The following is a 26,303-nucleotide window of genomic DNA, read 5'->3' on the forward strand; positions in this document are numbered from 1 at the left end:
TAACGTGCCGACATGCCCAGCACAGGATCGGGCTGCGCGAGAGGCCCAGCTCAAGGGAAAGACACCCGCCTTGGTGTCTGCAGAGCTGCTTCTCTCACAGATTCTCGCTCCTCTCTCCGGCTGCTGCCGCCCAGCAGTTTTCCCCCCTTCTCAAATAGGTCATCCCAGAGGCGCTCCCACCGGCGCTGATGGGCTCAGCCCTGGCCGGCAGCGGGTCCATCCTGGAGCTGCCTGCCATTGCCTCTGCCGGACACCGGGGAAGCTTCTGGCCCCTTCTCACAGAAGCCGCCCCTGTAGCCCCTCCGCTATCAAAACCACGTCACGCAAACACCATACGCAGTTAATTCTTCCTGACCGTACCTTCTTCTGTGCCTCCTTCAGGCACAGCTGTCCAGCTACAAAGAGCCCCTGTGTGGAAAGCTCTCGGCAGGGTTAACACATCCTGCCCGTGCCTGCTGCTGCTGCCCACTGACAGTTCATCGTTCGTGCCCATCACCTGCTTTCCCAAATTTTGCTTCTATGCTATGAACCACTAGTCTCTGGCTTGAATTCTGCCGTTTATCTCCCTCCCTTCTCTTGGGCTCCATCTCTATCCTATTACTCTTTAACCTCTCTTTGGAGGTTGTGGAGCCTTTCCCTTTCTGCCCTTGCTTTGACTTCTTACTCCTAAGTTCCCAGGTTTCGCCCTAACAGTGCTCTCAGGCGTTCATCTCCCAGTCACGGACGGCAGTCAGTGGGGTAAACGGGACCCCACGGCCTGAGGAGAACAGGATGCCTCACCCTGTTCCCAGGCTAAAACTCCATTTCCCCCCCCTCGCTACTTTTTGTGCAGGGGCAACCTAGGACCTGAACGGGACCACGGGTGTTCGTTAGGGACACAGGTGTACGCTCTTCTTTCTGCTTTAGCCCTGCCAGTGGACATCGCAGAAGCAAGAAGCAGCTCTGCACCCCAACAGTGGAAGCAGCTAACAGCTAACCCTGTACTAACAGGGAACAGCAACATTCTCAATCCAAAGAGAGAGGGAGGGAGAGTAAGAGAAACACTGGGTGCAAGGATTTGGGTTAAAAAAAGAGACAAATAATACATGTAATAATACTTTGTGGTATCAAAGATTTGTTTCCAAGACACTGTGAGTTCCTACGGCAAGAAGTGGGGCACTATTTAAGCCCCGCCAAATGGGTTTGTTCCCTTTGACGTTAAAGAAACACCAGAACGGGAGACTCTCTGAAAGGCTCCGATTTTGCGACTTTACTGGGGAGCAAGGGAGAAAAAGGAAGGGATTCAAGCTGGACAGGTTACAGAGGGCCATGGTGCTAACGGCACACGCTGGAGGTGCCCTTGGCAACCGCTGGAGGGTAACATTCTAAAGCCCCTAGCAACTGCCTTGGCTGGTTCCACAAGCCTGCAGAGGGTACCACCTCCTCCCTTCAAGCCTCTTTCACTGCTGGCTGGAGTTTCTGTTTCAAGAAAGAAGCAGAGACCAGCTTCCAAAGGTCCAGTTTTTGAGAGGAACTACTGCTTTCAGGATAAGATTGCCTGCCGTTAGCAGCACAGAGGAGAAGCAGCCTAAGAGGTGAAAATGGGAGCACTTGGGAATGACCCCTACTTCCGTTTTCATCCCCCCTACGCACAGGTAAATGCTGGAGATTTTACAGGGCTTTGTAACCTTGATTCTCTTGATAGACCGTGCTGAAAGGGAGCCTTACTATCTCAAGTCTGAAGTTGGTATGTCCCTCTCTCTGGGTCACGGCAGCACCTGTAGATCAAACTGCTGATTTTTGCAAGTGCTAAGAGCTAAGATAACCTAAGCTACAGACAATTCCTCCCGTGAGCTGGGTTCAGATACTCAAGGAAGACGTAAAAGTTAAAAATCGTGCATAAAGATCACCCAGCGCTTGCTTAACAAAGTGACATGACACTGATTCTGAAAAAAACCTGGCATGGTTATAGCTTCTGCTCACAGCAACTGCCTGGATCCCCGTAAAGTCACTTCCTTAAAAGAAAGACCTTCAAAACGGGTCCGTCCTCCAAAGACATACTGTTCTATTCCACCGAGTAAAAACCCAAGGGTGGCTGTAGGGCTCTTGGTTATTGCATCCGCTTCAGCATCAGGGATTGAGGCGTTCACGCCTGGGAGACGGGCTTTGGCCCCAGACCCCAGCCTGTCTCAGGGCATGGCCCGCTTGTGCTGGCTACAGTCCAAAAGTGGCCGGATTTGGAGATGCTGCTCCTAGACCCAGTGTTAATGCCTGCACCCGAGTGAAACTTACCTTCAAATACACAAGCATCTTCAAGGGGGACTTTGCTTTCCTTCAAAAAACGACACAGAAACGCATTCAGAATTAACCCTCAACCTGGCATTTTCAGCTCTCAGCTGGGATGAAGCTCAGTACACCACGTACTAAACCATTTAGGCCATTTTTATTGTGCCATTTACAACACCTGAAAACTCTTTTTCTCCTGCAGCAAAAGTACCACAACATCTCCTGTTTCTGGGAAAAACAACCCCGAAGCTGCCTGAGGATCAGCTGTGCTTTCCATCACAGCAAACCTCGATGTATCAACGGACTTTTTTTGCCACCCACTAACAGTGAGTAAAAATACCTTACCACCCATTTGTTCACTCGACTAAGGAAAAATACGCAAAAATGTCCTTCCAGTGCTTCCATAACCTAGAGTAAGGTCAAGAAATGCACCCTGGCAAATCAGTCAGGTAAGATCTGCTATCGCAGCAAGGCCAAGGCAAGGCAGGGAATTGCCCTGGCGTTTGAATGGGGTCACCACATTGGGTTTTTTAGCTGCCACGTTACAAATCTTCGTAGCTGCCAGTTACGTGAAAGGTGAAGGGGCACTTTAGGTTGCTGAGATCCACGCAGTAAAAACGTTGCTTTACTGGGGCACTGGCTAGATGAAATCTCTCCAGCAGTGAAAATGGCCAGTAGGCAGGTAATCGTTTGAGAGAAACGAAAAGTAGCGTGTGTGGCGGGGGGGGAGGTTGGCAGGGCCACCAGTAGCAATAGCTGTGGATGGAGCACAACACGTCACACGGATGAGACACCCCTTGTATAGATAACGTCAGATGACAGTCCTCTGTGTGCAGACGGATGTCCAGTTCAGCGCTCTGAAAGCGTTTTTCAGGCTTGAACACTGGACGCGGGCTACTGAAATACAGTCACAGTTTGCAAGGCAGTACCAATGTCATCAGAGTAGTGATGGAAAAGAACACCCTCACGAGTTTCCCTCAGTCTCTTCTAAGAGGAGCTCTTGCCTACTGGCAGTCCTGGTAGGCAGCTGGAACCTGGAACAGGGGAAGAGTCCAGGGCGGGGAACCAAGACAGATGTCAGAAACTGGGCGGGAGCAGGCCCGAAGGCAAGTCAGCATGATTTGCCACAGAAGCACAAACAAGCAGACTAAAAGAGAGTTGTTCTGCGACCTCCTCTCCAGAGCTGGAGACAGGTGTCGGAAGAGAAGCCCAGAAAGACCTCCAGTCAGAAGCAGGCGCCTTGTGCTCCTGTAATCTCCTTCAACTCAGTCAAGGTGGATTTGCCTTACAGTCCCCGGAGCTAATGATACCCTAGCCTGGACACCGACAAAGGCTCTATCAAGTCAAAGTGCTCTATCTTACCTTCTCTTGCATGAGATACAACCAATCTGATCTGCAGGAGTGTTAGGAAAATGGGTTGCATCTCACCCACACGCTGCTGCCAACATCACAGGTAGACAGACATTTCTAAGGAAAAGAGTATCTTTGATGAGTTTCCTCTGATTCAGTGTAAATTACCTTCAGGAACTTCATGGTCTTTCTCAAAATCAACACGTTGTACTCAGGAAAGAGAGGTGTGATTCAGAAAATGCTGATAGAAAGGAAAGGTCTCCAAGCTACAAATGGGTAAACCTGTGCTTAGCGCTGCTAAATGCTTCAGAACTGATGCCACGGGCAGGGAGACAGGCCTGCCTGTTCTTCAGCCTGTTTCAAATATTCTCACAGGTGGGGTCCTAAACTCACGGACTCCCTGCAGCCCGGGTACCACTAATCACAGGGTTCCCTGGTTGTCAATAACTGCAAAGGCACTGGAAGAAGGAAGGTTACTGACAGAAATTCATCCCTCCCCCAGCTGGAAGAGATACCCAGCCTTTCTCAGAGACTGCAGAATGATCCAAACGTTCCTCTTCTCAAAAGCCTTCGTTCAGCAGGGCCTCATCCCTCCGTTCGCAGGAGCCGGCACCTGTGTTTTTCCCTGCTTCCTGCAGCTGGAAGATGCTCTTTTGCCAACCTCCGCAGAAGGCTTTCCCTAGAAGGCACAACCTCCCTGTGTAATGAGGCCTTCAGTGTCAGAAGGGTTTCAGAACTGTACCTGCTGCTCTCAACCCTCATTTGATATCCTAGTTCCCTCCTAACAGAAGAAACACCGTGTTCTTTTCTGCAGATGCCCCACTGCAACAGGCTGCCCACCAAGGGATTCTGCATCCAGGCCCTCATCAGCAACCCCACAGAAATCAACACAACACTCGACTGCCAATTCACCCACCGCTCATCATAAACCTCCAGGATGACGAAGATGACGAGGAAGAGGAGGAGAACTGTAAACAAGTTTTTTCTTTCTTTTACAAGGAAGTAGAATGGGGGGGGAGGGGGTTTGACACCTCCCAGCTCATTTACTCGAATAACCGTTACAATTGTAGAAAAGAGTTGTTGACAGGTTTTTGAAATAGTTTCCAGCTAATCCCCAAGTTATTGGAACCGTAGTCACCAGGTGGGAGCGAGGCAACATTCCCTAACTCCCGGGCAATGCCTGGCTGTACAGTTCAACAGCAGGATAATTCCTCTTTTTCCCATTAAATAGAGCTGAAGTCACAGGTTTGTTCACAAAAGACAGTGCTCTGACTCCCACTTAAATAATTCCTTCAACTGCTTTCCTCAACTCTGTAGGCAGCCTCATGTTATTGCAGAAAGTTATCCTTAAATCCAGCAAAGAGAATCCATACAACACTCTCCACAGAAACTGAATGTCTGTGTCTATGTTTCTATACGTACAGAGAGAGAGATTTAGTTTTTCAGTTTTTAAAATGTAGTTAAACTGTTGGATGTATCTCACTCAGAGATGCCAGATTCACAGGGAAGGGACGAATTGCACGTTCCCAGAGAGCGGGAGCGCGACCTACTCTCACGTGCGCGCTCCGCAAACCGCTGTGCTCCTTCTCAGGCAGCCCCAAGCTGCTCTTCACTTTCCCCTGCCCTGCAGGCTGCCTGGCAGGGCTGCCTGCTCATGCTTCCTATCTCGCGTTCAGTCCCAGGAAGCCACAGGAACCTCAACAATACAAGACGCGGGGCTTTGCGCATCTTAGCAGCCTTACCTGAGACAGCCAAGGAGCACGCCCTTCGCCAGCTCCGCTGGCAGACACTGCAGGAGAGGAACTCTGCGCAGAGGGTTTCTGACAAGCACTCCCCGCTGACATGTTTCATCACAACATTTCCTTTGGGGGGGGAAAAGAAGGATCATGAGTACTGAAGATGGCTTTGAATCAGTTTACATCAACAAACGCTTCTTAATAGGTGTTGTGACTGCAAGTCCACTGCGCTTGCAAATACCTCATAGCAAGGAACCCATTTTCTGGCCAGAAGCAGAGCCTGCAGTCAGGAAGAAAGAAGGGCTCTGACCAAAGTGAAATTCCTTATGGTGGCTGGTTATTACCAATTGCCAAACGTCTTTGTAGAGCTGTCTAGTAACCCTTGGAAAATATTTCCTACAGATGTTCCTGACTGGGTGCCCAAGACTGCTGAAGAGATCGAAGAGGAAAGGGCAATAAAGGAAATATGCTATAAATCTGGTAAATACAAACTTAGTCACTCTTGCCTAAACAGCACTTCTGACAAGAGAGTGAACTTTGTTGGTTTTTTTTTTCCCTCCTGGGCTGTGTTTAGGAGAGTATTACAGGATTCAGCCCCCTCACGAACACCCCTCAACAACAACCGTGTCTTCGCCTCAGGAAAAAGAGCTGTCCCCCGTGGAAGCCACCCACCCAGACTTGCAGAAAGGCAAGTACTTTTCAACTTCTTGCACAATAGTTACCACTTTTTAAATTACTGTTACAGGGAGAAGCTATCACAGAGTTTGCCCCTCCTCCCCACTTTTTAGATTTAGTGTCAATAAAAGACAGGAATTTCCCCCCCCCATCTCTCTCTCTCCTGTCACTGTATGGAGTGTAGGTGGAAAAGGTAGAAATGGGCTATTAACCCTATGTGTACTTTCCGGAGATACACTACTTAGGTCTTGCATCGAGTTTTTCTTCAGGATCAAGATTTGTGTAGCCTAGTTTTAGCCGCCCTAAGGTAGGAAGGCCGTTTCCATTCCCCATCAGGCCGTGCAGGCACTCTTACGGGGCTCTTTATTGCATCGTCAGACAGAGCCAAAGAAAGGGCAGACGAGTCCCTTTCCCAGAGGTGCTCTGTGCTCTCTGCTGCCTGTCTTGGGTCTCTAGATGCTGAAACGCAGCCACACATCAAGCTTTTCTCCAACTAAACTCAGATTAAATAAATCCCCCCTTCAAGTGCCTTCTAAGAGATAGTAAGAAACGAGTTCCATTTTGGTTGGAAGGCTAGGCTTTATCCAACAGGAGGCAGGACAAAGAAATACCAATTCAGAAATATTTACCTCCTGTATTTTGTTTCTCCTTCATTCCTGAGCAAGTGGCATGACTGGAAAAAAAAAAAAAATCTGTATTAGATCTTTTACTGGATAAGCAAGAGTATAATTCCATTTGAGGAGGAAGCATTATGTTCTGACTTTTAAAACACACCGGACTCACCAGTAGATCAGTCATCAGAAATTGCTGCACAGAAATATCACCTGCTACTTTCAATTGGGGGGGGCGAAAATCACATTAGTGTCAGGGACAAAATCTTCTTTTTTTGTATTTCTAATGAGATGCAGTCAGAGAAAAGGAGAGAGGTGCTTCCCCAGAGCACTTCTTCAAGTGAGTTCTCTTGAGGTTGTAGGTACAAGGATGACACACGCACCTTTCAATACGCCACATATTCCATCGGGTAGGATGAATAAATACCATTCCTGAAAAGCGAGAAGCCAAAGAACCAACAGGTGGCTGAGGCCGGTGCCTTCCTTTGGAGCCGTGGTCTTCTTTAACCTGGGCATGATGGTGTTTCATCAGAGAGCACGGCAGTCACGCGCCAGGTGCGCGAGTTACACTCGGCGGGATCCAAAGAACTAACCAAAGAGAAAGAAGCAGACAACATGAGAGGTTAACGGCAATTGCACTAACCTAATCACGAGCTCCCAGAGCTGGGAGCCAGTGCCAAAGGAGATTCCCTCCATTTTCAAAGGCTCTGCCGTCTGTGCTGCCAATATTCTCAATCGCTACTGTGTTTCCTGAAGGCCCTCCTTCTCTTTTTGCGTTATTCAGTGTGGTGGGAATCGTATTGCCATCACCTGGAAAGGCAAGAGGAAGAAGGGTTTACCTGCTTGTGGGTAAGCACAGGGAACGGCACTGCCATTCTCATTGCTGAGCATCATGGGGTAAATAACATAACAATGCTTTTGGACTGGGCTACCCACAAAGAACAACTTTTTCATCTTGTTTTCCAGCCAGGATGTCAGTTCTTGAAGAACAATGCAACAGTTTTGTTTGCTTTTTCACTTTGAGGAATTCATGCTTCAAACCCCAGAGTAAAACCAAGTTACCAGCAAAGAGGTTAAAGGGAAGGCAGTCAAACTGATTCTTCTCATCTTTATGTCTGTACAGAAACGAGAAGAAAGTCTTCTTTCGACTCTGCAGGACCACCACTGTCTGCGTACATCGTCTCCCCTGCCTTCGCTGCCAAGCCAGCGCCAAAGTTCAGTGAAGCTACAGGTGGGCTCCTGCTTACACTGATCTCTTAAAAAATGCATCAAATGTGCCTGTCTGGATTGTGCTGCTTTCCATCGGTCCCTGCAGGTGAAAACTCACTTATTTATGCCTGAATATGGGCAGGAGTAAATTTGATCCTGCATCACGTTCACCAACAGATTGCCCCAGGATCCACAGACAGAAAGGTGAAGCTTTAGAAAGCTTTACAATTTGTCAGACACAATAGGCACGAACACTAATTTAGCACCTTCCGAGCAGAAAGCAGTCCTCTGCCCCACAAACAGCGTCAGATGCAGGGATGGGCCACGGGGCACAAATATACCGATCCCCACTTTTTACAGCCTCTTGTATCTCGTCAGCAAACTCCTGCTATCAATTTAAGGGTAGCATACATTTTTGCGATTCATGTTCACTTTGTTCACATGATTTATGCTGGACAGAGGACTGAATTCGTTCTTCCTGCCATTCATTCAGGGTGATCTTTCCCTTCACCTCTTTTCCATCTGTGAAACACTCAACTGTCCTCTTGATAGCACCTGCTAGGTCATAAACTTGACAAGAAGCCTACAGGGGGGATTCCCGGTCTTGTATCTTCCTGGCAATCTCTTTTGGATGGAACCCTGAATGTACATCTTTTGCTTTCTCGATCAGCATTTTTGTCCTAAGAGCAACCATCAGCATTTTTGTTACCTTTCTCTTCAGCAGGGCCCGAGTCACGTGGTCTAAAAGGCCCCGAGCAAAAGAATCAGCTCCACACAAAGACAAGACCTGGGAGCCAAGTGCAAAACTACGGTAATACTTACATGTAGCGTACACCCTGACAACTTTAGGATTACTGTGGAATCGAACAGTTTGAATTAATGGAATTAAGATGGAATTAACACAACACCGGAGTATTAATAATATTCATTTTTAAGCCCCTTTTACAGAACAGGGTTAGTCCTTAGGCAGCGTACTCGGATGCAAAACCAACTGCCCGGCACAAAAACACAAAGCTGCCTTGCGCCTGGTGCTTCCGTCACAAGCAGGGATAGAACAGGAGATTGGCTTAGGCACTCCTTTCATCTAAAAGCAATTGATGCCTTGGGGCAGATTTTCAACACAGGAACATCCCCTTTGTTCGGGTCAAGGATGTCCACGGCGGGATCGCCCCACTGGGAAGGTCCCGTGAGCCCCCTGGGAACGCCACGAGGTTACAGATGATCTTTAAACGACCACAGAGGGAGTCTGCACTGAATACTAGCTGCTATTTCAGAGGTGGTGTGGGATTCACCCCATGCACTCCTTGGTCCGTCAGCTCACCCCCTACTGAATTCACCTCTCAGGCTCAGAGAGTCTTTCCTGCCATTGCAGCTGTCATTAAGAAACAATGTCTGTGTGTTTTCTACAGACAAATCTGCATCAGGAGCCTCTAACTCAACAGCTGGGAGGAAAAGAAATCCCGATGGAAAAACGAGCTCTCCCTTGAAAACCACCCTTCAGGTAACTGCTTGATACAATTCCCTCCTTCCAGTAAAAGCACCAGGTCCCAGCCCACCACTGTTTCAGACCCCCCCGGACGGCCCCGCTGTCAGCGCTGCCCCGAGCTGACCCAGGGCACTTCCACACGCAGCATTAGGCCATTCTGACTCCGGTCGGAGATGCAAATCCTGCTGAGGCACCACAGGGATGCAAAGCACCTCAACCCACCTTCGGGAATCCCTCGCCAGCCTTGCCACCATTTCTGCTTGCTTTGTGCAACCACCACACGCTTCTCAAGCATCTGCTTGGGAAGGTTTTAGAGGAAAAAGAACGGAACCTTTGGAAACGAGGGTCAATTAGATTAGGATGAAATTATTTCCTTTCCTCTTGCTTCTACAAGTGTTGAAAGTGTCCTTCTGAAAAGGTTTCTGAGAGAGCATGTTGTTTTATTCTAGGAAATTACGCACATAATGTTCTGTCTCTCTCTTTTGACCGCAGAGCCAAGACGATGTGCAAGTCCATAGAAAAGGAGACCACCAGCCTCCACGCAGGAAAAAGAAGCAGCGAGGACTTCAATTTACAAGAACAAGGGAATTAGCAAGTGGAAAATCCAAAGATGATTATCTTACAAAGTCTGAAAAATCATGTGTACACAAGAACATTCCCAACAGCCTTCAATAGATGGATTACGTTTAAATTTGTTAGGAAAATCTGACAGATGACATTATTTTTACAGACTATGATAATAATAATAATGCATAATTCCTAAAATGAATAAATAAGTTGGCTTCACTTAGCAGTTTCAGAGAACTTTTCATGTAAACAACAAGAGCGATGCATTCTACAAAGTAGCTGGTTTGGTGCCAAAGCCAGATTTCTAGACCCTTTAGCTCTCTGCCAGACATTTGGGGGCTCAGTCTGAGTTTCCTCTTGAGATTCTGACATCTGAGCAGGGCAGCAGAACTGTGTTATGAACCAAACGAGCTTCACAACAAAACTCCCCGAATGAACTGAAAGAGGCTTTACACACATCTTGAACTAAAGGAGCAAAGATGGGGGAAAGACCAAGATCAAAGTGAGAGGAAGGCTGAGAAGGAGGATACTTTAATTTTGCCTTCTGAAGAAGCCAACCTCACGCCCAGCTGTTACCTAGATGTGACGTCTAGCTTTGTCGCAGGCGTTTTCCCTTTTCGCGTTTACCGGACCTTTGGTCATTCTTAGAACATCATCAGTTTGGGGGGAGAGCCCTTCAGACTCCTTTCTGTAGCACTGGGATCCAGCACTTATCCGGGTGGCACTTGTAACTGGGAATGTCCAAGTGTTTTTCCTCCTTGGAGCTTCTTCTTCATTGTGACTGTTTAGAACATGGGCATTCCAGGGTGCCTTTGAGCTGAAATAATTCTATCCTTCTCCCAGAAATACAGCTCTCATACAGCTCTCTACCCTACTTTACAGAGAATATCTTGCAGAAACCTCAGGGGGTCATGATGTCCTTTTTTTTCTATTTAGTAATTTAATGGGGACTGTTTACTTTGAGGAGGAGAAGGCTGAGGGCAGACCTCAGCACTCTCTGCCACTCCCTGAAAGGACACTGTACAGAGGCTGGTGCTGGTCCCTTCTCACTGGTCATGAGCCATAGAACAAGAGGGAATGGCTTTCAACTGCAACAGGGAGGTTTACACTGGACGTTTGGAGAACAGGTTTCCCAGAAAGAGTGCTCAGACAGTGGAAGAGGCTGCCCAGGGCAGGGCTGGAGTCACCATCCCTGGAGGGGTTGAAGGGTCGTTCCGATGAGACGCTGGGGGCTGTGATGCAGGGGAGAACTTTGCACCACAGTGGGGCTGAGGGTTGGACTCGATGACCCCAAGGGGTTTTTTCAACCTGAACGATTCTGGGATCCTGTGAAATTTATAGAGGCTATAGTGATTGTAAACATGCATGCAGTTAGGTCTCGCTTTCCTTATCTGAGAGAAGAATAGAAAAATCTAGAGCATCTGGGTTAGCTGAGAGTTAGAACATGTCGAAAAACAGACAAGAAACACTTTTTGGAAATCAAGGACTAAGCATCTTGAAAATGTTTCCTCCCCTCTAATTAGACATCGCCGTTTCCAACTGCAGGACCCGACGCCTCACGGCAACACCTTCTACGTTGTCTGCCTGAGGCAATTTAAAATCTCACGCAGAGGGATACTGTGCCCAGTTAGACAAGGCCTGGCCTAGCCCTTATCTACGAGCGCAGCAACAAGTTCTCAGGTGAACATCCCTTTTGTCTGACAGTGGAAATGAGGAAATCGAGCTGGCTTCTTTGGGAAAACCCTCTAAGAGCTCAAAGGACCAAAAGGGGGTGACTTTTCCACCGACGGGAGGTGCAGGGGCTGCTGGGCCAGAGTCGCAGGCCCATTCGCTGCCGCACAACTTGGGGCTCCCAGCGTCTGAATGGCTGTAGCATGAGCTACACTGTCCTCCTTTCCTTTTAAATGGCATCTCAGAAAACCAGCATCTGAAAAGACGCTTTATACAAGCCCAGTGCCTTTCCAAACCAAGATCATGAAGAACTAGCGCCTCCTGATGCAATTGCACCCACCACCCTACCCCGAAAAGCCACCCCAACAAGCCAAAGCCCAAAGGAAATAACTTTCCAGCATCTTTACGTGCCGACATGCCCAGCACAGGATCGGGCTGCGCGAGAGGCCCAGCTAAGAGAGAGAAAAGCAGCAGGAGAAGGACATGGCCATGGGGCACGATACTTGGCTCGTCCTGGGTTGTGGAATCACAACCTCAGTACATTATCTCCTGCCTCTGCACTAGACCTTCCTGGAGAGAAATTACAAATCCTGTTCTCTTGAGTCATCAATTGCTCAGTCCAGGAAGTCATAGGTACTAACCAGTACCTCACCACTGGACAATAAATACATTGGTCAATGAGATATTAGCAGTTCCTGTGAGGTGTTAACTACTCTTGACTTAAATCAGAGGAACAGACATGGATCGTTGTGTCATCAAATCCTTATCTAAGATTTCTTTTTGTCAGCCTCAACAGCACTAAGATCCACAAAAATATTCAAGACACATACATGTTTTCCAGATCATGGGTGCATCCCCTATTATATTTCTTAATGCTCTTCTGTCTGATTGTCTCTGTCATTAGAGCCCCAAAGAGGAGTCAAAGAAAATTTAAGATATCGTACATTTCATGCAGTGGGGCCCTAAAGATTGTGTATCTGTTTTTTCACATACTCACTGCATGACAAATCCCTCACACTCGTTGAAACTCACACTACTTGAAAATGAGTCCCGAGATAACAATCCAAACATCAGAGGCAGAGGGCTACTGAAGAAGAGCTGAACTTGCCTTGGCATTACATATGCATGTGCATCGTCTGCTGCTGAGCTGAAAGGCCCAAGGGAAAGAAATGATTTCTTGTTCTCACCTTACACCTGTTAAAATATACTAATGTTTTCCAGATGGTCATCAGACATCTGCTGTAGGTGCGTCATATCAGATCGCAAACAAATTAACAGTGGTATCACCTGTATTGTACTACACGTTTGCAAAGCTTCCAGCCTGAGATCCAGCATTCCTGAACAAACTTACACGGCTAAATTTAAACCATTAACCCCCAGCATCTTAGCAGCACTGATATTTTAATGAAGCTATTTATTAAGGTAGCACAACCCATCTCAAGTCAACACCCAAATGAGAAAAAAATTGGTTGTTGTAAAATAAAAACTGGATAAAACTTCCCTGAGAATTTAGAGATTGCTTAAATAGAAAGATTTTGACAATTTCCTCCTAATGAAGACATTTGCTGATAAAAGCTCCCTTGTAAAGCAAGACGTTCTGTAAAGATATATATTTATTTTTTAAAACTGAATCTCTAAATTATTTGACTGTCTCTGCAGTCACTAGGGGTCAGTGCGGTCACAGGAACGGGCTCGAACAAGGCCTCAGAGCAAACCTTCAGTAGCCAGCGCTTTATTCCAGCTCTCCAGGGCCAAAGCCTCGCTGCAGGGTTCTGCAATGCCTTTAAATTAAGAGAAAAGGCTGCAGGAGGCTTGTTATGCTTCTTCATGTCCAACTCGGGGGAGAAGAACAACTTCTATTCAAAAATCGCTAAAGAGTTATTTTTTGTCTCTTGAAATACAGTGATGATATCACCCTACTTCTCCCCTCATCCTACACCGTTTCCAAAAGGCATTTCTGTTCCCTCCTGCACCTTCTCCTCAAGGAAACAGTCTTTGAAAAGAGGTGTTCCCATGCTGGGAGTCTCCTTTCATCTTTCCAGTCTGGAAAGAGTTTAGATCATTTAAACTTCCTTTGCTTTTCCCAGTCTGTTTTTCTTACAGATGAAAATAACGATAGAAACATGCTACTGTTGTATGTGGTATTTGAGGCACCTGAGAGTACAACTATTATGCTGCAGAGTAACAGTTCCAGATCCGTGCCTACATTATCACTTTAGACCCAGCCTTTCAGAGGGACCTTCGCTCAGAAGCAGCATTCTACCTCGGACCATTGCATGATAACAAGATTTGCACAGCACAGTTAGGAACCAAGTATTTGGCCAGTAGGTGCTTCCTGCAGGCACCACTAACTAGGGGTGCAGATCACACATCTCAAACATCTAAACGCCTAATCACATTATGTTTCAAAAAATTAATGTTACTTCCTGGGTTTTTTTCCTCAAGAAATTATGAGCATTGAAAAAACCCTAAAGCCAAAGCAGACAATTCATAGATACTGCTGCACACGTGGATGCCGCATCGAGAACAATTCTCACAGCAGCAAGATCACTGCGGTTTTGCTGCTACAAGACCACAGCCCTGAGCTTCAGAGCTGAGCTCTTCTCTTACTGTGCTCCTCAGGCAGCTGACCTCAAAATACATGGCATAGCCAGGAGGACCACATGCAAAAGAAAGGTGAGAGAATGTAGAATGACACAGCAGAGTCCACTTCATACAGGGTGGCGCATGTAGAAAGATCTCGTGCCCACTAGAAAGCCCTGCATAAGCCTCAAGTTTATACAAGAGCCTGCATTTCAGCAGCACCCCGCTGAAGCGACACAGACACAGTATACCTGTCACCAAAACCTAACTCAACCTGATGATGATGATTCACAAAATTTCTGCTCAACTGTACCCCCTTCTTTCTATGATCGTTGCAACAAATTGTGTTTCTCCAGACTGCAGAGCACATTCAGTGTCATTACCCGTATACATTATGCAACAGTTCCCAGAAACATTAAGAACCTGCTGGTCATCCCCCAAGGGAAGGAACCAGGAGTTTAACAAAAAGCATACTTGCAGTTATGGGGACTGCCTGGCAAATTCACAGGCACACACAGACCACCATTCCCTCCACTTCCCCCCAACAGTTGTAACTGGACGTGGGGTTTTTTTCCTCAGCCAGTTTTCTGTTCTCTCAGTTATCTTAAGATGGCACACTATTTTCATGGCCATGTTGAAATGACCAGAATTCTTTTATTTCTCAAGATGTGTATGATTTTAGCTGTGTAACTATTTCACCTCTTTAAGTGCTGGTCATTTGCTCAGGTGATACAGCAAATCATGTAATACTGAGCCTTAAAGAAGGACTTTTTGAGCTCATGCTTGTCCCTGGTTTCACACTAGGATAAAATATTCCTGAAGTTTGGCAGATGAGAGCATAATTAAAAGCAACCTTGAAGAAAGTAGTATTATTTCCTAAATATCTGAAATAATTAAATATTTCCATACAAAATAGCTAAGAACACTGCCTAGAAACTTCTCTTCAAAGAGTGGACGGAGCCATCCCAGAAGGGGATTACCGTATCTAGTTATCATCGATTAAACAAGAGCTTCACAGATGGAAAACTTGTCTGGCAATAAATTCCTACTGCATCAATTTTCAATCATCTCAGAAGACAGTATCACAGTACATCTGAAATCTTCACAGCAGTCTTCCCTCTGAACACCTCCCTTTCATTACATTGCTGCAGACAGCAAGCAAAAGAAGATCTTTCAGACTAAAATGAAATTTATTAATAGAAAAAGACCAAATATACATTATTTAAGACAAACCAGGTGGGTGAAAGTACAATAAAGTCATAAATGTGACTGCTAGATATACAGTAAGAACTGCGATCTCCCACAGACTGTGGTTTATTTGCACTATTGACATTTTCTTCTTTTCTCACAGCATAAAGAAAACTTTAAAAAGGAGTAAATTACACTTATACCACCTGGAAGCCCTTTGTGTTTTAGTAGACTTGATGTACCTGAGAATAGACCCTGTATTCAGCCGCTCAAAACCTGTCCGTGTTTCCCCACACCCTGGAACACCCACCCCAGGCAGTACATTCCCGAAGGCAGCCCCTCAACTGCCTGACTTACAAGCAGTTGCATGAACACCACGCTCGTCTTCTCCACTGTTCATTTTTGTTGCTCTCACTCTCGCTTTCTATTCTCTCACTCAAGTTTTACCTGTAGCTGACAGAATACATCACAGATGCGTTAGAACGATTTTAACATCATTGGAAGCACTTTCGTATGGGATATTGATTCTGTCCCATACGTTTGTCTGCCAGTCGTCAAGGCAAAAATGGCTATGCATTACCACATGGACAAACACTGATAGGCGAGAAGGCCCAAAGGATACTCACATAAGCTACATAACTGTTCTGTAATGCTCATCTTTTCCAAATTTTTCAGCCCATTACTTGTCATTCTCCTATGCTTCATCTTCTCTTTTAGTTAGGTGGGGTTTTTTAAAAAGAAAAACAACAAAAACACAAAACCAAACGACTTGTTTATGAGAAAGTCAGCACTATTCCTTGCTTACCTTGCACATGCCAATTCCCTGACTGGGCAACTGTTCAAACAGAACAGAACAATTATTTATGGCTTACTTTATCAACTACAACAAAGAAGCCCCATGAACAACACACCAGGCTGGGTACAGGTGTCAAAAATCACAAAGCTCTCTAAAAGAAGATGAGATCAGGTGATGACTGTACTCTTCTTTTACAGCTCCTTTCCAACTACTCTAAATTACATTTTTGCTTCAGAATATGGGGGTAGGCTTTAGTTAATTTTAAGCATTTTTTCCTCTAAATTTGAAGATACAGATACAGTGGAAAAGCCAAAACAGTCTTTATGTCACACTGTATCATATTTCAAAGCTCTCATCCCCTTTGTCATTCTGTAATAGAGCTCATGTATCCCCTGTGAGTTGCCCCTTCATAGTTACCCAGGAAGAACAGCACAAATAGAGAAATATCAGATGGGAAGACCAGAATGGAAGCAAGCATACAGAGAACATCAGGAGAGTGTCTTTACCTTTCCATTTCTCCCTCCCCTTTTCAGGGTAAGGACTATGGGAACACACAGACTATGGGAAAATAGTGACTGTGAACAAACAGACAGCAGGTCTCCACAAGAGCACAGCTCCACCCAGACAATGCTTATCCATGTTGGGATGCGCTGCCTAGCCACACGGCCATCAAAGGAACAATTATTAAAAGGATCAGGATCTTTCACTTGTGTTTTATGTTAGAGCAGAATTATTTGTTTTATTTTGTTTCCCTTCAAACAATGGGCACTATCAAGAACAGGTTAAAAACAAGCACACCTACACAACCTCCCTAGCGCCTTGCCAGCTGAAGGGGTGAGCCTCTGCCTCCTCAAGCACAGGAGACCAGCTACGTAAAGCTGGCCAGCTGAGAGCTCCCTGCCCTGGGCCCAAGTTGACAATTCAAACTGACTATTTTTTGACAGATGTTAAGTTTCTGCATGAAGCTAAGCATCGTGCTGTCGTGTAAAAAGGCGAGCAAAAACTTCAGCAAGGTCTTACTACAAAGTCAATGGATAGGAACACTTCTCCCAGCTCTCACACAGCATTGAGGTGTTCCAGCAATTATCAGTATCCATTCCTCTCTTTAGAGTTTCCCTGCAAGCAATAGAACTAGACGCAGTCTCTGCACAAAATCAATCAATTAATGGAAAAGACTCCTCAGCATGAGAAGAGAGAGCGCATCGGGGGTATTAGGATCAGGCTTTAATGCCCACAGCCAGTCTTACAGCCACTTTCGAATCAGAACAAATACCAGCGCTACACCACAGCAGCTGTCCAAGGAGTTGGGTCCACACCCAAAATAAAACTAAACAGGTTAATTCTCTTCCTCTATCAAGAAAAAAGTAATCGTTTCTGCTCTCTGTTTAAAGCTATTCAAAAAAAAAGATACAACACATTCATCTGTAGAAACTACCATTCAGGTCAGAGAAAAACCGTTTTTAAACATTAACAAGTTCCCCCTCTTCAACACTTCCTATAAAACAAATATTACCTATAAAATGAAGGCAGTATTAAAAAAAAAAAAAAAAAGAAAAAAAAAGAACTACTACAGGAGGCATATCCCATTAAATTTGGGCAATACCTTCCCGGCAACTATTTCTGACCCAAGAGACTTCTAAACCAACACCTACCACAAAAGGTTTTTTCCTTCTTCAGGTGTTAGCTAGCAGAGATCACTGTTCTTTTGATTGAACACTGTTTCTCTAGAACAAGTGCACTTTCCACTCAACCTTCTTCCCCCAAAGGAAACACCTTAATGGTAAACTGCAGTGGCAAAGAATTTTCTGTGTGTAAAACCTCTGGAGGAACCAGAGTTCAAATCAAACCTTTACAGAACCAAAATATCTAGGCTGTCTACAGGAGAGGAACACTTCAGAGAGACACTCAAACTTACCACCTTAGCTTTCCCCTTCGAGTGAAACCCCAAGAAACTGAAGAAACCTGTGATCCATATGGCAGCTGCTTATCCAAACGCCAGCACACACAGACCTTCCTCAGCAGAGCCTTTGCTTGTGGTTTGCTATCAAGCATCTAAGGTGCTGTCTGCACTTCCACATCAGTGAATATCTCCGACATACTGTCACTGTGTCTGATGGCTGCTGGTGGAATCAAGGGAGGCTCCTCTTCTGAGCTCAGGGAAGACTGTGATATGGGCAAAAACAAGACAAGGGGAAAGGCCACTGGCAGATTTGGACATGGTTCCAACAAATACACAGTAATAGTACTTACACAGTTGGAAAAGCAAAAAAGGCTTCAACACCCTCTGCTATCATCTCACTAGTTCCTAGACGCTGAAGGCTGCACCCCACTCCCCCAGGGCAGAAGAGCAGAGTCCTTCAGCTGATGGGCTCAGGGGAGCCAAGCAGAGAACAGCTAGAAATAACACTGCTAAGTGATGAGAACTGGTTGTAAACTCAGACACCATTTTGATTCATTAATCTCCAACAGCTAAAGACAAACCTAAAGCAAAATCAACGGGATTGTAGACTAAGCACTCATACTGGGGCTATTTTTCAGCCTGCCGAGAGAAAATGATCAGAGACAGACACTTCACTGCGAGCAGCCAGATTAGCGCTGCTCCAGCAAACCTGCAGCTAGTTCCCATTAACTAACCTGCTTTAGAAGCTGGTAACACCATCATTAACCTTAGCTTCAGTTTGAAGTGAAACCTGTCCGCCTCCTGAGGATACTGTACCTGCCCTACAAGCCCGTGCAAGTTTCTCTCGAGTCTTTTGGTGGCGTTGCCCCGGTGATGAGCTGTGACTGATTTTCCACTAAGGGAGGGGCACAAACATTCAAGACCTCCCGGGGAAAGCAGCAGAGCAGAGGTACTGTTTTGCTGGCTCAGCATGCAGTGGCCACTTGAAATCCTACCAGGTGACTGCAGGGAAGCCAGGAGCCCCCTGCAAGTGGCCGCAGGAGCTAAGAGCCATCAGCAGCCAGCCAGCCAGAGACAGACAGAGCACCACAGTGCCAGTCATGCCCCCCGAGGCAAGCTTAGTGTTCCAGCAGCGACAGTCTGGACCAACTTAAAATATGAATGGCTTATGCATTCGCTTTTCTGAGCAGCTTGTTAGGTTACCAACACCAACATTCTATAGAATTATGTCCCTTAAGTAAACTGATGAGATTCAAAGATAAAAGGAAGAAAACAAAACCACAAGCAACCAACTAAAAAACCCTCCAACCACTATTTGTTTAAATCCACCCACCTGAAACCTGTCTACAGCAACCCCACCTTCTGCTGTTCACTGTTATCTCCTACCATATACCTGCCCACATAATGCGATGTATCGGTAAATCCTGAGAACACTGACTACAAAAGGCAGCTTTCCAGTACGGAATTTCAGGTTATTGTTAGCTGATATTCTTCAGGGCCTACATGCATATATACAAATTATTGCTGACAAAAATCTCTCTAGTGAAATAGGGTACCTTACACAGATAAGATCCTCCACATCTGTAAGAAAAATCCAAAGTCTGATGAAAATAATTTTGACAAGTTTTTCTCTGTTCTGGGGATAATATTTGAATATCACACCAATATTTGCTCTGCAGCAGTTTCACCTTTCAGTAGATTTTGTATATTGATGCAGAAAGGTTCAGGTACAATAGCTGGTACATGACTTCTCATGCATATACAAAAAGTTCCTCAAAACTGCCTTCAAAAATCTGTTTAAAGTTTCACTCTCCTTTAATCATTACATTTTAATATTCTAACATTCTAACAAGAGTCATGAAGCACTTTGCCAAATACAGTACGATAAAAATCCTTCCGGATGAAGTTTTTCTTTTTAAAAGCTTGCAACACAATTCATCTGAGAAAAAGCTACACGCTAAGAAAACGACAGACTAAAATATCACACTTTTTCCATTCACAGCAGCACATTGCTTACTGTTAGCGTACACACTCCCTCATAAATATCAGCCCCTCGGAGACACCCCACTTAGTAAAGGAACTATCTCAAACAAACACAACCAACAGTGCCGGAAGGTCAGCTGATAGATGGGACGGGTGTTAAAGCCCAGATCTGAGCATATAATCTTCCCCATACCCCTAAAATACAGAGTTCAGCCTGTGACACAGGCATCATCAAAATATTTACCTGCGGTAATATTAATGTGCATCCCTCTATGGGTAAGAGCTGATCCTACAGAGCTAATAGTCGTATTGGCCCCATCAGAAAACCTTCAAGCTATCTCGCCAATATAGCAGCTCCAAGTACTTCACCAGGATTCGCATTCACCGACGCGGTTACAGGTGCCTGCGTGCAGCTGGGACAGGCAGACACGCACACCCAGCTGTACCCATTTCACAGGGCACACAACTGCAGGAGGAGAATAACAGCGGAGAAACTGTAGACAGAGATTAGAAGCTTTCTTAAACTAACTGATATACTGGAAAAGGATGCAAGTGTCTGGGTGCACTGTAAACCAATGTAAATCCAGACTGCTGTCTCTCATCCCACCTCTCCCCTCCACAGCTGTGTCTGTGGCTCTGCTTCTCCCTGCATCTCCAGCAGCGTTAGGAGCCTGCACATACTCCAACAGTCAGGAAACCCATCTAGCTCAGCACCAAGTCAGCACAGACGCTCAGCCAAAGGAGAAAAATCCCCTCGGCCTGGGTTAGACCAATTTAATTGCCACAGAACTACTCTATGGAGATACACTTTAAGTAAGAGAGAAGGATCTGGTCTGTACAAGGTACAGGATTTACCTTGGGGATATCGAAAGAAATCATCTCCTCCTCCTCTCTCCTCACAATTCTTCCCTTGGGTCAGTATTTCTGACCTCACAGCCACATGATCAGACACTTCTAGTGACTTAGCGAGCCAAAAATTGACACAGCAAAGACTTAAATTTAAAAGATTAGCCTAAACAACTTACAGGAATTGTGCACTGAGCAGAAAGCTCCTTAGCCCGCTCTGAATAGACAGGAAGAGTTTGTAAGAGAGGAAAAATAGGACAAGATTGCCATCTTCTACTGAAAAGGGACAGGCATTTACAAGCAAGTATCCCCTGTGGCATACAGGGGCAGCACCTGAAAAAGGTAAGAAACAGCGACAGCAAAGTCCACAGCGAGTACATAAACAATTACTTTTAGCCAAGAATAAACATTTAGACTGTTGAATTTCACAAGTTTATCAAACACACGCTCTAAGTGTTTTCTAAAACATATCACCCTACCATTAACTCTACAGACAAGCTTAAAATACAAGATGCACGGAACGTAACATATGAGAACACAGAGCTGATGTATATATATTTATAAAGCACATCTCCATAAAATCAGTGATACCCTCTAACAGACTAGAAATACTCAGGTATCACCTCATTTGTATTAGAAATATTCCTTTAGAACATACCGGCAGTTTACAACACTAAGCAAACAAACCCAAAACACTCCCCCACCCTATATGATTCTAAGAACACAGATTTCACTTTTTCAATATGCTATCTGGATAGCACATATGCACACCAAAAAAGAGAGGCCCAACTAACAGTATTTAATTGGTTATTGGGCTTTTCTATAAGCCAGACACTACACAGAACTGTTTTAAAGTTCATACACACAGCAGAGGAAAGCATTACCTTGAAAAAATCCTCCCAAATCTTACACATTCTGAAACATAATAGGTTTTAACCACTGCTACACATAATATTGTGGAAACAATGGAGGTGGAACACAGCAGTGACATCTTAGACAGAATTTTATGTAAATAGCTGGCGAAAAAAAACCAAAAGAACCTTGTTTTCTACGCAAACATATTACTCACAGAGTAGCCAGCACAATCTGTCCTCTCAATTCTGTCCTTCAAGAAACACTCTCAAATAAAGAAAGATAATACCAGAAACTAGAATTCAAACTCGAGAAAAAGTTCAACAGTGTTTCTGCTGAACTACTGCTCTCATGGCACTTCAGAACTGTCCCTTCTCCAGAAAAAAAAAAAAAAAAAAAACTCTCTGTTTGAGATCTAGTCAGGAGTATAAACTCACCACCTGGCCATCTCACTTCAACCATCGCTAACAGCCCTTGTATCTCAGGCACCCCCTGCCTTTTCTCCTCAATAGTTTACGTGATTGAAGCATAAGATTCAAGATAAGCTTGACCGGTCTTCATTTCCACTTAACATTAGAATTGCACCTGAGGAAAATCTTCTGTGCTTGGAGAGCTGTTAATTTCCTCCTAAAGGTTGTAGATGATTTAAAGAAAGGCATCACCTCCCCGTGAAAAACCTTCCATCCCATCTGTAGGCAAACACAGCCAGCCTTGCAACACCAAAGCACGCAGCAGAAACAGATTTTTTTTTTTTTTTTTAATGGGATAATTAGCCATCTAGAATGGAAAAAATAAAGGCCGGTGCTTTCCTCACACCAAATAGATGGTATCAACTTGAGAGAAAAGCACAGGAAGCAACATACAAACAACAGCTCTTCCCGATTCTAGGATCACAGTAGTGCTGTGAGGACCATAAAGTGTTAAAAGCCATAATGAACTCCTGCAAATATAAAAAGCATGACCAGAGGTTTAAAACAAATCTCTCAAGAAATCTGCTTGAAAACTTTCTTCTTTTTTGGCTTTACCACCACAACTTCTTACAGAAGCATCTGATTTTCAAAGACTTTGAAACGTTAGCATAAGTACTGTCACGCAAATATTCAACAAATAAATAGTAATTTTTATATTTCCACACTATGACGGTGTTTTATTCGGTTAGGTAAGTCTGTCCTGCTGAAAGTACCTTTGTGTCTGAAAAGCAAATGTTGGCTTTGCTAGCTTGTTGAAACTTCAGAACAAAAGTTCAGTTTGTGTTTCTTCAAAGTATCTTGCAAGAGAAATTTTTTTTTTCAACAAAAGCACTACAGACCCAGAAAAGTACAGAAGCGATGTACGTGCCAATCTCAGAGAAAGGCTCTGGTATGACAAGACATCAAGGCAGTCGGGAAGCAAGCTTTTTTCCAAAGACACCTTCAACTTTACAGAAGCATTATGGTTTTACCTTAAACCTTCTGCAGGCTGGGATGTCAGCAGGGCACTGTCATCTAAACGCCACGGTGCGGAGAAGCCCAGGGTCTTTCGGTGGCGTTAGAGCCCGGCTTGTGACGGACTCTGTCGGCCCACGATCCCCACGGCAGTGAGCTGCGGCGAGTGCTCAAACCCCGCCGCCATTAACGGCCTGTGCGAAGGGCTCCCGGTACCCGCCGGAGTCACAGAATCACCCAGGCTGGAAGGGACCTTGAAGATCTCCCAGTCCCACCGTTAGTCCGGCGACGCCTGTCCGGCTCCTCGGGACCACCCCGGTGAGGAGGAGCTGGCCGGAGGGTGACGGCTCTCTCCTCTCGCCCCGCTCGGAGCGGAGGGCGGCCCGGGCCCGGGAGCGTCCCCCGGCGGGAGCCAGGACAGGGCTGCTGGCGGGGCCCTTCGGCGGGCTCGGCCCGGCCCCGCTGCAAAGGCTCCCCCAGCGCCGGGCTCCCCGCGCCGAGGGCCCGGCGGGGCAGCGGCCGCCCAGGAGAGTTTCCCGCGGCTCCTGCTCCGGCGAGCGCCGCCTGCCAGTGCCGCTGGCGGGGAGCGGGGTCGGACGGTCCCGCCGCCGGCAGCCGCGGGTCCGCGCCCCGGAGGAGAGGCGCGGGCGGCGGCGCGTCCGCCCGAGGGGCTTTTCCCGCGCAGCCCCGGCGGGGCCGGGCGGGGCCCCGGGCGGACCCTGCCCCCGCCGCGGAAAGCTCCTCTCCAGAGGTGCCCGGCCCCGGCCAGGGGCAGGCGGGGCGCGGCTGGGGGCTCTGGGCTCGGCCCCGGGTGTGCGGCCCGGGGCCCGGAGCGGTTCTGGGTGCGGGCTCCGCGCGGTGGGGACCCGGCCCCCTCCCGGCGGCGGGGCTGGCTGCGGGCTGCCCCGGCGGGGCTCTGCGCTGGGGTCGGGGTACGTGTCCGGCCCGAACGGGGGAATGCGGCGCGCCCTGAGTGTTCTGATCGGGTTACTGTGCCAGGGAGAATTCTGTCATTCCTCTCAAAACCCCCGCTTTTTTCCCTGAGGAGGTTGACAGTTGGATGCTGAAAAGGCTTCTACAAGTACCTGACCTGCGGGGCCGGTTTTGCGGGGCTGCCTGAGCAAAGGGAAGTGCGTGCCCTTCCCCTTTCCCCTTCCAGCCGGTGTATCCTGAACCTGCGGCAGTGAACCGAGGGGCGGACACGCAAATGTCCTTCCCAAGCGCCCGGAGCGGTGACACCGAGGAGCGGTCTGTGGTCGGTAGGGGTAGGTCAGGCTGCGTTTGATTCCGTGTGCTTGTTTCGCACTGCCCTGGAGTCGCTCAGGGAAGAGCTGGTGACTGTGTGTGCAGTGCTACTCGTTTGTGGACCTTGACGCTTGGGCTAGTGCATATTTTGTCTTGAATAACGTTTTTTCAGCGGCACTGTAGTTGCCGTCTCGCAGTTCCTGTCTCCTCGGTGAATTCAGCTCCAGGCTCCTTGTTTTCACAGTGCCTGAGTCAATCCCGGTGTTTCTCTATCCTGCTGCATTAATTTCCATAGTCACTCTCTTTGGGTGGAAGAGTCAGGACGGTTCCACTGTAAAAATGTGCAGATGGGGTCAGAGTTGGGCTTTGCTGAGGTTTGCACAGAAAAGGGGTTGTATTGCACTTCCTCTTAGCTCATTTGTACGGCTGAAGCATAATTCTTCATCGCAGCTGAAGCAGGAGATTGCTTTGAATGTTTCTGATGCCAGCAGATCTTTGATCAACAAACCAAGAATCAGCAGCTTGTATCGATGTTAAAACCCGTCACAGGTGTGTTGGGTCTGGGGTGGGGGGGTCGGTAGCAGGGAAGGGGTTCCTGTGAGTGACTCTCTATCAGGGAGTGTAGTGAGAGGATGAGGGGTGAGAGTTTTAACCCGAAAGAGGGCAGGTTTAGGTTAAATTTAAGAAATAAATTCTTCCCTGTGAGGGGGGTGAGGCCCTGGCACAGGCTGCCCAGAGCAGCTGTGGCTGCCCCCTCCCTGGCAGGGTTCAAGGCCAGGTTGGACGGGGCTTTGGGCAGCCTGGGCTAGTGGAAGGTGTCTCTGCCCGGGGCAGGGGGGTGGGACTGGATGGGCTTTAAGGTCCATTCCAGGTCGAACCATTCTATGATTCTGTGACTGACCCATCTAATATTTGAGGCTCGTTGGCTGTGAAGTAGAAAAAGAGCCAGTTGAATAAAGGCATCGTTAATCCCTTTAGCCTTAGGGTCTGGATGTAGAATCTGACAACTGTGATGAGTTGTACAGACCTTTTAGTGTGTCTTCCCTCTTTGGCTACTGGTGTTTCTGTAGAGAGCCTTGATCCGTTCAGTACAGTGCTTCCCTCCTGACCCGCTCCTTTCTCTCTCCTGGTTTCAGCTGGTGATGCAAAGCAGGGTTTTCTTCTCCGTTTTTCCCTTTCTAAAGCAAGGGTTCTGTGGTGTAAAAAAACCGGGAATGCTGCCTTTAATTTAATGTTGTCCTGTCATGTCAGTCCTGTGCTGCTTCTGACTGCAAAGAAGTCTAAACACGCAGGGCAAGCAGAGGGTTGGAGGCACAAATTATGCCTTGCTGTGACTGGAGTTCCAGGGGCTCCAAACCCAGGTGCCTGGTGTCCTGCTCAGCCTAAGTGGGCAGTGAGCTAGCTAAGCCAGGTTAGAGCACCCTCTGCATACGGAGCTTAATTCATGCTGCTTCGTATGCTGACGTACCTCTCCTGGGTTTAGATCAAACAGGTGTATGTACAGCTAAGCCTCTGAATGATAAAAGTTGAACACTGTGTTAAGTGCATGAGGCTCTCCTAGCAAAATTAGGTGCAGACTGGTTGATATTTTCACTCATACTCTTCCATAAACAAAAACAAGGCAATGCTGAACTTACTACATGAGCTCTTTAACAGACCACTTGGTTCTATGTCCTTCCTCTACAGTTAACTGCAATGCCCTTCCAGAATCAGAAGCGCAGCAAATACATTTAACTAAAAGAAGCCAGTGTTAAATGGTCTTATTTAATGTTAGCAGGCAGCTGATGGGAATATCCTTAAATCAAATCTGATACAAAACTGAAATGTGTCCAAAACTTCTGCTGTGTGTAGTGTCACCCTTAATGGATTTCAAAACTCTTCATTTCCTGGTGATCAGTTCTAACTGTCTAGAGCAA

The sequence above is a fragment of the Athene noctua genome, unplaced genomic scaffold, assembly GCF_965140245.1.
Source record: "Athene noctua unplaced genomic scaffold, bAthNoc1.hap1.1 HAP1_HAP1_scaffold_50, whole genome shotgun sequence".
Classification (NCBI taxonomy): Eukaryota; Metazoa; Chordata; class Aves; order Strigiformes; family Strigidae; genus Athene; species Athene noctua.